Source organism: Hyperolius riggenbachi, chromosome 12 (assembly GCF_040937935.1).
Source record: "Hyperolius riggenbachi isolate aHypRig1 chromosome 12, aHypRig1.pri, whole genome shotgun sequence".
NCBI lineage: Eukaryota > Metazoa > Chordata > Amphibia > Anura > Hyperoliidae > Hyperolius > Hyperolius riggenbachi.
This window is the reverse complement of record NC_090657.1, coordinates 172,117,803-172,130,313: the sequence shown is the minus strand read 5'-3', so window position 1 is coordinate 172,130,313 and position 12,511 is coordinate 172,117,803. Positions and strand designations below refer to the sequence as shown.

The 12,511-nt window shown below is 49.9% G+C and overlaps 1 protein-coding gene across 4 annotated transcripts in view; it reads left to right on the top strand.

The window, feature by feature from the left end:
• The window catches only part of LOC137541584 (sterile alpha motif domain-containing protein 10-like), a 597,983-nt gene that overhangs the window by 513,018 nt on the left and 72,454 nt on the right, over positions 1–12,511 (top strand). The window contains exon 5 of one of the 4 annotated variants that reach the window (XM_068262959.1): positions 6,987–7,075. The exons of the other annotated variants lie outside the window; for them this stretch is intronic. The gene's annotated coding sequence lies outside the window, so the exon portion shown is untranslated. The remainder of the gene's footprint in view (positions 1–6,986; positions 7,076–12,511) is intronic. 4 annotated transcript variants of the gene reach the window in all.

Genomic DNA, 12,511 nt, shown 5'->3' with positions numbered 1-12,511 from the left:
AGCTGACTCTCCTCTGGCTGTCATATAAGCTCTGCCTCTCAGCGCGCGCGCGCGTCCTTCTGAACCTGTGTGGACTATCAGTCCCAGCCACACCAGACATGTTTTGCAATGTATCTGCTGACTCGGGCGCGGGAGCCGCCGCGCTGCTCTCCAAGCAAGCGGCGGCCTCCCCACGTCCAACCACACTGTCATTAACATAGTCATGCGCGCAATCTGCTGCATCCAACGCGGACTCCACCGCTCTGCCCATGCGGCATGCGGCGGTTTCTTCGCGTTTTGCCGCCATGTTGGACGCGGAAACAGCCGCCTCACTCTGAGCGTTTGCGGCGGCTTTTCCGCGTTTCCTCACATTTTGCTTCTTTCTCCTGGCTTTCTCCAACCCTTGACTTCTATGCAATGATGTTGTGTCATATTCTATAACTGTATGGTTGTATATATTAGATAAGCCTCAGGGCGAGGTGGTTAGATGTAACGTAGTATAGACATAAGAGGAACCTGGCTGCCAGGACTGGAGCCAAGAGCTGTAACGCAAAGACTTACTACGGAGTAATCTGCTTGGTTAAAGATGTAACGAACTGTATCTGTATATCTGTTTACTGAATAAACTCCTCAACTCTGAAGACGCTTAAAGGTGCCCATACACTGGTCAGATTGGCAGCAGATAGATAAGAAATGCATCTGATGATCTATCTGATGCGTTTTTAGAACATTTTTTACCAGGATAGAATTCCAATAGATTTCAGTTTGAAATCTATTGAAATTCGATCTGATGGCATTTTTTTGCCATCAGATTTCCATTAAGGCCAATGCAAACTGATAAGCAATCTCATCAGATTGACCTAAATTTTCCACCCTGCCAGTTCGATGGAAATCCATCGAAATCGATCGAAATCGGCCATCGATCGGTCGATTGGCCAACCGATTTGCAAACGATCAATCAATCGATCGATCGGGATCGATCGGTCAGCCAGAAAATCGTCTGAGTGTATGGGCCCCTTAAGAAGGTCTATCTCCTATACTGTTTGCTGTGATGAGAGTCGTGTTTGCAGTTCTTACTAATGAGTTGCTGGTGCCGGAATAAAGGTGTTTTGTGAAACATATAGTTTCTTACAGTACTATACCCCTCCTACACTGCCTGTACATCACTGAACCCCTACTACACTGCCTGTGCCTTACTGCACCCCTCTCATTGCCTGTGCCTCACTATACAACCCTCCCACTAACTGTGCCTCACTGCACAACCCTCCCACTACATGTGCCTCACAGCACAATCCTCCCACTGCCTGTGCTTCACTGCACAACCCTCCTGCACCCTTCCCACACTGCGTGTGCCTCGCTGCACCTTACCCACACTGCCTGTATATCACTGCATAACCCTTCCACGCTACCTGAGCCTCACTGCACAATCCTCCCACTGCCTATGCTTCACTGCAACCCTTCTACTGCCTGTGCCTCACTGCACCCTCCCCAGCCCCTTCTCGCTGTACTATTCCTCTCCTACACTGCATGTGCCTCACTGCACCCCAGCCACACTGCCTGTACATGTGCATGCAGTGTGGGAGGGGTGCAGTGATGCACATGCAGTGTGCGAGAGGTGCAGTGATGCACATGCAGTGTGCGAGGGGTGCAGTGATGCACATGCAGTGGGAGAGTTGTGCAGTGATGCACATGCCATGTAGGAGGGTTGCAATGCTGTGATCACTGCACGTGCCTCACTGCACCCCTCCCCCTTTGCCTGTGCATCACAGTGCTCTGCTCCTTTCAGTGCACCCAGCATTGTTCTCCTCCGGTGCTCTGCCCCTCTTACTGCCCCCAACACTGCTCTCCTCATTCATAGCTCTGTCACTCTCACTGCATCCAGCACTGCTCTCCTCCTCATCCAGTGCTCTGTCCCTCTCACTGCACCCAGCACTGCTCTCCTCCTCATCCAGTGCTCTGTCCCTCTCACTGCACCCAGCACTGCTCTCCTCCTCATCCAGTGCTCTGTCCCTCTCACTGCACCCAGCACTGCTCTCCTCCTCATCCAGTGCTCTGCCCCTCTGACTACTGTGCTGTCAGTGAACAGTAGTTATGTTCCTATCTAGCATTCCTCTTCTTGCTCTGAAGCCAGTGTCACTGGTGCTGAATTACTACTGTCTGTCCTGTTGAGAGTTTCTGCATTGAGATGCAAAGCTTTGCCTCAGCTACTGTACTCTGGTATTCACTGCTCTTTCCTCCTCCGGTGCTGTACTCAGCTGCTGTCCAGATCACTGGTGCTGAACTGCCACTGGCTCACTGTGCTGCTGTGTCTAGAGGCCTGCGCGGGTCCACTTTTTCATACCTGCACCCGACCCTCGAACCCGCTACCCGAACCTGACCCGCGACCCGCTTTCTGGTGAATTTGATACCCGCAACCCGACCCGCACCCGCAGAACCGCTACCCGCACCCGACCCGCGACCCGCAGGCCCGCTACCCGACCCGCTACCCGTGACCCGCTTTTTTACATTTTCCTCTAAAGTGCACCTTTAAAGTAACATTGGGGAGCTGTAAAGTTAATAAAACCTATTTTTATACACAAACCAAAGCTAAAGAAGGTTTTTAGCTTGCTTTCACTACCCGCGACCCGCACCCGCAGACCGCTACCCGCAACCCTACTCACACCCGCAAGTCGCTACCCGCACCCGACCTGCATTTCGGGTTACCCGCGGGTACCCGAGGATACCCGACCCGGTGCTGATTACATGCTATGCATCAGGGCTACCACCAGGGGGTAGGAGTAATACAGCAGTACTAGCTCCTTAGCAGGGCACCCAGAAACCTTTCCCCCATCCTAAAGTCACTAAACAATTGTTACCTCAGAATAAGCACTAATAAAACGTAACTTTTAATAATTTACATTTGATAAAATAAATCAATGGCTATATAGGTAGCTGTCAAGTACTCATAGAACTCTGTTATAATGAGCTAGGGATCTATAGTAAGCATTACTGGAAGAAAATATATATCTCTCAACCCCTTAGTTCATTACTGTATTAAAAAAATTACACATACCCCCCACCACAACAATAATTTGCACTCTTGCACCTATGCACTGTCATACTTCACTTTGTCCCCTTGAAAAAGCTTCCGCTAGGAAGAGAAACATGTTGGGTTATTGTTGTGGTGGGGGGTATGTGTAATTTGTTAATACAGTAATGAACTAAGGGGTGGAGAGATATATATTTTCCTCCAGTAATGCTTACTATAGATCCCTAGCTCATTATAACAGAGTTTTATAAGCACTTGACAGCTACCTATATAGCCATTTATTTATTTTATCAAATGTAAATTATTAAAAGTTACGTTTTATTAGTGCTTATTCTGAGGTAACAATTGTTTAGTGATATATTATAAACAGGTTTTGTGAGTGTTGTTTTCCCTATACCCCTGAAGTGTAGCTTTTGTTCCTTCCCCAACCAAGATATATGAACTGCATTAGCAGTCCTGGGCTGCCATGCTAATGTAAAAATATGACTGGTACTGTATTCCTATTCCTATCACTGGAATCTCTGTGCCCCCAGAATGGTCCCCATCACTACAACATTTGGGAAAACTTCCTGTCAGTAGAATCTGCCCATCAGTGATCTGCCTAAAGGTGCGTATACACCTTTGATGGATGTTGCCTGTTGGTGATGAGGATCTGATCCCTTTGGACGACATTGCTGGCTCGGGCTGCACTCATGTGTGTCATGCAGTGGGCAGGGGAGCGGCACAAACAATGGTATCAGCGTTGCTGGGGGTGAGTAGATCCGCCCGGCAGATTGCTTATTTGTCGGGGGTCGCCAGCTGCTGTACACGCGCCTGATTTTCGGCTCAGACGGTCGTTATTGGCCGCCTCAGCCAACTTAAAGAGACTCCGTAACAAAAATTGCATCCTGTTTTTTATCATCCTACATGTTCCAAAAGCTATTCTAATGTGCTCTGGCTTACTGCAGCACTTTGTACTATCACCATCTCTGTAATAAATCAACTTATCTCTCTCTTGTCAGACTTGTCAGGCCTGTGTCTGGAAGGCTGCCAAGTTCTTCAGTGTTGTGGTTCTGTGATGCATCTCCCCCCTTCAGGCCCCTCTCTGCACACTGCCTGTGTATTATTTAGATTAGGGCAGCTTCTCTCTTCTCTCTTATCTTTTACAAGCTGGATAAATTCTCCTCTGAGCTGGCTGGGCTTTCACATACAGAAGAATTACAGACAAGGGCAAAGCTGTCTGTACTCTGCAGGAAGAAACAGCCTGACACATCAGTGGATGAGAGCTGAAGGGGGAAAGAAACACACAAATGATCTCTTGAGATTCAGAAGGAAGGCTGTATACAGCCTGCTTGTGTATGGATGTATTTTCTATGTGCAGACATACTGTACATCAACCTACTTCCTGTTTTGGTGGCCATTTTGTTTGTTTACAAACAAACTTTTTAAAACTGTTTTTAACCACTTTTAATGCGGCGAGGAGCGGCGAAATTGTGACAGAGGGTAATAGGAGATGTCCCCTAACGCACTGGTATGTTTACTTTTGTGCGATTTTAACAATACAGATTCTCTTTAAAGTGTATCAAAAGAAGTAACCATTTCCACTTACCTGAAGCCACCCTGTGCCCGTGGCGTTACCAAACGATCCTCTGGTCCCCCGCCGCCGCTCCGTTTCACTGTCTTCAGTCCACTGTGTCTGTGCGGCCCTGGCCGTGCGCGGTTGTTTGCGCTCCCGTCCTGCACAGGCGCAGTAGAGATTTTCTCGTACTGCGCCTGCGCAGGGCACTCCCGGCGATGGGTACACAAATAAGGAGGCGTGCGGCCAGGGCCACACAGGTGCAGTGGGTGGCAACTAAAGACAGCTAAATGGAGCAGCGGAGGGGGACCGGAGGATCGTTTGGTAACGCCGCGGGCACAGGGTGGCTTAAGGGGGCTGGCAGAAGCCCCAGGTAAGTGAAACTGTACTTTCCTTTAGAGTGTAACAGTAGTGAAAATAGCATAATGAATAAAATTGTTTATTTTTTAATATTTTAATTTATAGATTATTTACGGCACTCAGTGTTTGCCTATTGTAACACTGATTTACATTCTGAAATGTATCACTGGTGACATCTTTAGTTCTGCCAGGTGATCTGTACTGAATGTTCATTACTGATAGTTCTATGTACAGAGAGAGGTCCTGCTTGCTTGGCAGTTGGAAAAAGCTGTAATTTCCCACAATGCAACAAGGTTCACAGACAGCAGACTGTCTGGGCCATGGCATGACATTACATCACACTGTAGGAGGGGTTTCACCACACACAGCAACATGCCAGACATTTGCTCATGTACACACCTTTATAAGTTATGCTGATGACTGTAACTATGTAACCCTGCCCTCCCAGTGATGTTTAGCCTATGCAGTGATCAGGGGCGTATCTGGGTAATATAGCACCCATGCCAAACACTGAAATTGCGACCCACCCCCACCCCTTTTTTGTGGTGCCCAAATTTATGCACCTACCTAATTTTCTTTAAACAATTATTGCGCACTTTCTGTAAATCCAATAAACTTTATTTCACTTCTCAAATATCACTGTGTGTGTCTCTTATATGTTGTATTTAACTTACATTTTTTATCATAACAACCAATGATTTATACAGGAAAATCATGATGATTACCGTATTTTTCGGACCATAAGACGCACTTTTTCTTCCCCAAACATAGGGGGAAAAAGTGCCTGCGTCTTATGGTCCAAATGCTAGCCGTCACCAGGTGTCAATCCACGGGGAATCCCCGTGGTAATGCGTCCCAGGCATTCCGCCTCCCTTGTCCTTCTTCTCTATTCTGTCCCTGCTGCTTTTCCATCCCTCTGTCCTCCTATCTTGTCCCCGCAGCCCGTCCCTCTGTTGTGCAATGGGCTTACCGCTACAGGCTACAGATGATCAGCGGTAATCCTCCGGGAAAAAGCCGCGGCGGAAGTCCGTGCAGCTGTTGAAATTTCCATCCCCTTCACTCGTGCTGGCAGTCCAAGTTCGTGACTTACCGCTGCAGGCTACAGATCACAGCGGTAAAGCCTCTGGGAAAAAGCCGTGGCGGAAGTCCGTGCAGCTGTTGAAATTTCCATCCCCTTCACTCGTGCTGGCAGTCCAAAATCGTGGCTTACCGCTGCAGGCTACAGATGATCAGCGGTAAGCCTTCATTGAAAAGCCGCGTGGGTGTCCGTGCACGCTGCCTAATGTTTATCTAGCGTCACTTCCGCCTTGGTGATGTAAGCGGAAGTGACGCTAGATAAACATTAGGCAGCGTGCACGGACACCCACGCGGCTTTTCCCTGAAGGCTTACCGCTGTGATCTGTAGCCTGCAGCGGTAAGCCACGAACTTGGACTGCCAGCACGAGTGAAGAGGATGGAAATTTCAACAGCTGCACGGACTTCTGCCGCGGCTTTTTCCCGGAGGCTTACCGCTGATCATCTGTAGCCTGTAGCGGTAAGCCCATTGCACAACATTCAGAGTCAGAGAGGGACGGGCTGCGGGGACACGGGGGACAAGATAGGAGGACAGAGGGATTGAAAATCAGCAGGACATGGGACAAGATAGAGGAGGATACGAGGAAACAGACACATAATAGAGGACAGAGGAACGGCACAGCACAGTAACAGGACACAGGGGGGCAAGATAGAGGAGGAATGAGGGAAGGGGCAAGAGAGAGGAGGACAAAAATGGGCATGGAATAGAGGGACAGCAGCAGGACACAGAGGACAAGATAGAGGAGTACAGGGGAACAGGACAGAACACGGGGACATGATACAGGAGGACAGGGACACGGGGACAAACGAGAACACAAGGGACACAGGATGACACGAGGGTGAAACTAAATATACAAAGGGGGCACAAGGACAAAGGAGGTACGAGGAGGACATAATTGGGGAGGGGAGAAGATCCACAAGATGCCCCTGTACCATGGATGCACCATATTTAGTATTTTTTTTTCCCCCGTTTTTGTTCTCTAAATATAGGTGCGTCTTATGGTCCGGAGCGTCTTATGGTCCGAAAAATACGGTAACAAGGTTGCCCAAACTTTCGCATCCCACTGTAGAAGCCCCAGGTGAGTAAAACTGATTTTTTTTTTAATTGAAGGCTTAAGTATCCCTTTAAGGATGTAAAAAAAATAACCCATTTTATTCCTTAAAGTGTACTTGAGATGAATAAAAAAAAAAACAATACACACCTGGGGCTTCCTCCAGCCCCCTTCAGCCTGATTGCTCCTACTCTGTCCTCTTCTGTCTCCTGGATCCTCTGTTAGCTACCGCTGGCCATAGCTGAGGACCCAGGAGGCAGAAGAGGACGGCGTGGGGTCTATCAGGCCGAAGGGGGCTGGAGGAAGCCCCAGGTATGTTTTTTTTTATTACTCATCTCAGGTTTTAAGTTAAAGTGTACCAGAGCTCAGGACAGTAAAGAGATTTATACATACCAGGGGCTTCCTACAACCCCATCCGCTTGGATCGCTCCCACGCCGCCGTCCTCCGATGTCTGCAGCTCCGATACCGGGTCCCTGCTCTTCCGTCAGTTGGAGCCAGTCTACGCAGGAGAAGTGCACTCTTTGCGTATCTCTTCAGTAGCTGCTGGAAAGATACGTGGAGGCCGCACTTCCCCTACGTCAGACTGGCTCCGACTGACGGAAGTGCAGGGACCCGGTATCGGAGCTGCAGAAGACTGAGGACAGAGGCCTGGGAGCGAACCGATGGGGCTTGAGGAAGCCCCAGGTATGTATAAATATTTTTCTTGTCCTGAGCTCTGGTTTTCTTTTAGGGCCCTTTTCCACTATGAAATGCGATTGCGATCGCAATCACGTTTCAATTTCCACCATGCAATTGCGATTGTGTGACCAAAATCACATTGCAATCGGATCACACTAATGGAAATTGCTGCTGCAGTTTCCATTAGTTTAATGTACCTTGCGATTTGCGACCAGATTCAAATCATAAATCGCAGGGTAGTGGAAAAAGGCCCTTAAAGTCAGTTCCCACAGGAGCCACGCCCAGGAGTAATCAGCCAATAAATGAGTACACTTCAGACGTGTGTGTTTTTCGATGTGTAAAGATGTGAGCTGTTAGCGGCGGGAAGGTGTTGGGAGTTTGTGGCAGGATGATTGATGACTGCAGGAAGATTATGCGGCGATACAATGTGTTCTGATGATAGCCTCAACGTCGTGGCGCAGTGATTGCGATCGGCTGAATCTCGTATTCCGCGTTGCCCTGCTTTGAGAGGCTATTTGTCCTGGAGGGTTGGACGTGCGTTCGTTCAGACTGGAGGGAGGATCAGCAGTTCTGACAGATGCTGCGGCGAAGCGTAATGCTAATTTTGGTTCAGCTCATCTGTTCTGGCGTGCGCTACGCTGCTGTGTTTCTCCGGGTCACGGATAGAATGTCAACCTGCGAGCTGTGTTTTATGGGCCCTCCCTCTCCACCTCTGTATATCTCCCTCCCTTCTCTTTGTTCATTCTTCCTATACTCCCCCTGCCTATAAATAAAGGCCTGATTTAATAAACTCTAAAAGGACACCTTAAGTGGGAGGGATATGGAGGCTGCCATATTTATTTCCTTTTAAACAATACGGGTTGCCTGGCGTCCTGCTCATGCATCAGTAGTGTCTGACTCACACGCTTGAAACAAGCATGCAACTAATACAGTCAGGCTTCAGTCAGAGCATCTGTTCTGCTGCATGCTTGTTCAGAGTCTATGGCTAAAAGTATTAAAGGCAGAGGATCAGCAGGGCAGCTGGGCAATGTGCATTGTTTAATAGGAAAGAAATGTCAACCTCCATATCCCTCTCACTTCAGGTTCCCTTTAAGGTGCCCAATCGCCTCCGATCGCTACGCGCGGCAGCTATGACAGCTGTCCAAGAAACATTAGGTTAACACAATAGTAGGCGACACAAGGGGTTAATTAGTTAGGTAGAGGTTAACACTTCACCAGGCGGGGGAACGCTTTTGTTTAAACTGCTGATTTTTTTCCCCTTAACCTGGCGTTCTGATAAAATCGCCAGGGTGGCTGCGGGAGGGTTTTTTTTAAATAAAAAAAAAACTATTCCATGCAGCCAACTGAAAGTTGGCTGCAAGAAAGCCCACTAGAGGGCGCTCCGGAGGCGTTCTTCCGATCGCCTCCGGCGGCCAGAAGTAACACGGAAGGCCGCAATAAGCGGCCTTCCGTGTTTCGCTTACCTCGTCGCCATGGCGACGAGCGGAGTGACGTCATGGACGTCAGTCGACGTCCTGACGTCAGCCGCCTCCGATCCAGCCCTTAGCGCTGGCCGGAACTGTTTGTTCCGGCTACGCTGGGCTCGGGCGGCTGGGGGGACCCTCTTTCGCCGCTGCATGCGGCGGATCGCCGCGCTGCAGCGGCGATCAGGCAGCACACGCGGCTGGCAAAGTGCCGGCTGCGTGTGCTGCTTTTTATTTCATTAAAATCTGCCCAGCAAGTGCTGAGCGGCAGCCTCTGGCGGTGTTGGACGAGCTGAGCTCGTCCAGACCGCTCAGCAGGTTAATTTTCATGAAAAATAGCTGCTATTGGCTGTCAGCAATCATTCACAGCACAGATGATCTGATTGGCTCTGTGAACCAGAGGCGTATCTAGAGGGGTACAGGCATGGCTTGTGCCATGGGTGCCACAGCACCATGGGCGCCATACCTCCTCCTGTGCTGTACCGCCATGCCTGCCCCTGTGCTGTGCCCCATGCCTGCCCAATTGCTGCACCCACTCTTGCCCCTGGGCTGCGCCCCATGCTAGTCCCTGTGCCTCCTCTCCTGTCATCACTTAGACGTCAAATCAGATTACAGAAAAGGACACCGAGAGCCCAATATTCAGGGCCGGCCCTAGACTTTTTGCCGCCTGAGGCACATTTTGAAAAAATTATTGCTGATGAACACCCCCCCCCCCCCGTGGGGGTTGCCGCCGCCGAGCTGGAGGTGTAGCGGGCAGGGCGGGGGTATTGGGCCTAGCGGCGGGGAGGCAGTGGGCGGGGAGGACTCACCTCTTCCTCGCTCGATCCAGAGTGCGCTCCACTGACTACCCTTCCTGCAGCGCCGTCCATTTACAATACAGTGGGCGGCGTTGCAGGAAGTGACGTCAGTGGAGCGCCGGCTGGATCGAGGAAGAGGTGAGTCCTCCCCACCCACTGCCTCTTACGAGTTGCGCTTCTGATGTATTTAAGGCTGGAGGGGAGCGGAGGACGGGGGACCCAGGCGAGGGAGGGGGGGGTCCGACCCCCCACCCCGCCGCTAGGCCCAATACCCCCGTCCTGCTCGCTACCCCTCCAGCTGGGCGGCTGGCTCCCCGCACCCACCGACGGGCGGATGCCGCCCCTAGAAATTTGCCGCCTGAGGCAAAAGTTTCACCCCGCCTCATGAGCGGGCCGGCCCTGCCAATATTGTGTAATAAGTACCGGTAAAGGGAATTCTGAAAGTAAGTAGAAATATACTCACAAACCGGGGTAACCTCCCATCCCAGGTAACCACTGTAAAGGCAGGTGTGGAGATTAGACATGTCACCACTCAGGATTAAGAAGCCGCTCTCTGTAGATCAAAGAAGAAAGGGGGGTATGTCACCCCTCCACCCGGGGTGGACTTGATTGTGTTAAGCAAACAGAGGTGCCAAAAGGATAAAATATACAAAAAAAATTAAAAAATTGGCAAGGAGGCAGTGGTGGACCCACCTCCCAAAAGCAGACACAAGAACCGTCAACCTCAAAACAGACGCGAATCCATTGACATACTCCAAATCAAAGTTGCAACGCGTTTCGCAGGCATGTTGACATGTTGCCCGCATTGCGTTTATTTTGTACTGACATGTTTGCCCGCATTGCGTTTATTTTGTACTGACATGTTTGCCCGCATTGCATTTATTTTGTACTGACATGTTTGCCCGCATTGCGTTTATTTTGTACTGACATGTTGCCCGCATTGCGTTTATTTTGTGCTGACATGTTGCCCGCATTGCGTTTATTTTGTGCTGACATGTTGCCCATTGCATTTATTTTCTGGTGTCCGGGGTAACTGTTACTGCATTTATTATTTAATGGTCATAGATGGCTATGTTTGCTGCTTTGTGGTTATACTATTAGCATCACACAGTTTCTGCACACCCATGATGCAAAGTCTCGTTTGTCCACATCATGGCGTAAACACTGCTTTCTTATGCCTCGCCGTTACATCATTACGTTAGCTCCGCCCATACAATGTCATGGCCACGCCCATTTTTCACAGCGGCAGCGCGCCGCAGCCACCCCCCCCCCCCCCGGTCTTCATCGCTGCGCACTCCTCAGTCCTCCCCACTTCCCCCCCCCCTCCCCGCGCCCCCCTCCCTGTCCCAGGTTGGACCCACAAAAATCTGGTCACTCTACCTTTTTACTCTTCTCCACTGGGTTTTTTTTTACCCTTCTGTACCACAGCAATTTTAACCTGTCAGCGCTCCTTGCCTCCTTCCATTCATTCGCCTAGAACTTTATTACTACTTATCACAACAAAACCATCTATATTTTGTTTTTTCTGCCACCAATTAGGCTTTCTTTGGATGGTACATTTTGCTAAGAATTATTTTATTCCAAAGGCATTTTAATGGGAAAAATAAGAAAAAAAGGGGAAAAAATAATTATTTCTCAATTTTAGGCCATTACAGTTTTAAAGAGAACCCGAGGTGGGGTTCTGACAATGCTATCTGCATACAGAGGCTGGGTCTGCCTATACTGCCCAGCCTCTGTTGCTATCAAGATCCCCCATAAATCACAGCCGCGCTGTTGACACACAGCGTGTCGCAGCAGGCTGTGTTTACCTATGTACTGTTAGTCTCAGCGCTCCCCCCGCCTCTCCTGCATTAAGTAGAAAGACAGCCGGCACCATCCAGTTCAATAATGCTCTTTTATTGAGATAAAACCATCTCAGCAGGTCACAGCGACGTTTCGAGGAAATCACCTCTTTATCAAGCTCATGCTGAATACATGTCACATATACACAGTACAAGCTAACATTTATATACCAAGCATGGTACTGCAGCAGCCAATCACACACACTTAACACAATGCCCAATCATAATAGTCCGTAAGTTGCCGGACCTGATGGGGAACTTAGAGGCTGCTGCCTCATAGGTACATTCAAATGGGGTCCCTCCCATCCCCCGACACCCACCTTGGTAAACCGCCGCGGCCCCTTCCGCCCGTCAATCACCACCATCTCCTCCCATCCATCCGCCCATGGCGGACCTGACAGGGGACTAGATGGGATAGACGCCTGTGCGTCCGCGCTCATGCGTGGACACTCTGCGTCCAGACGGGCGGATGGTGACGTAGGCAGCTAGAGAAGCCGCCATGCGTCACACGCTGAAAGGCGGGGCAGCGGTGGCGACCAATAGGAGCGCTCAAAGTTCAATGCGTAGTAAAATACGTGTGTATGGCGTACACAACGCATTAGCATATGTAAACAATCACATTGTAAGCAGTGGCGGCGCTACACTGGGGCTTGCCCAGGCTTCAGCCCCAGCTGGCAACTTGT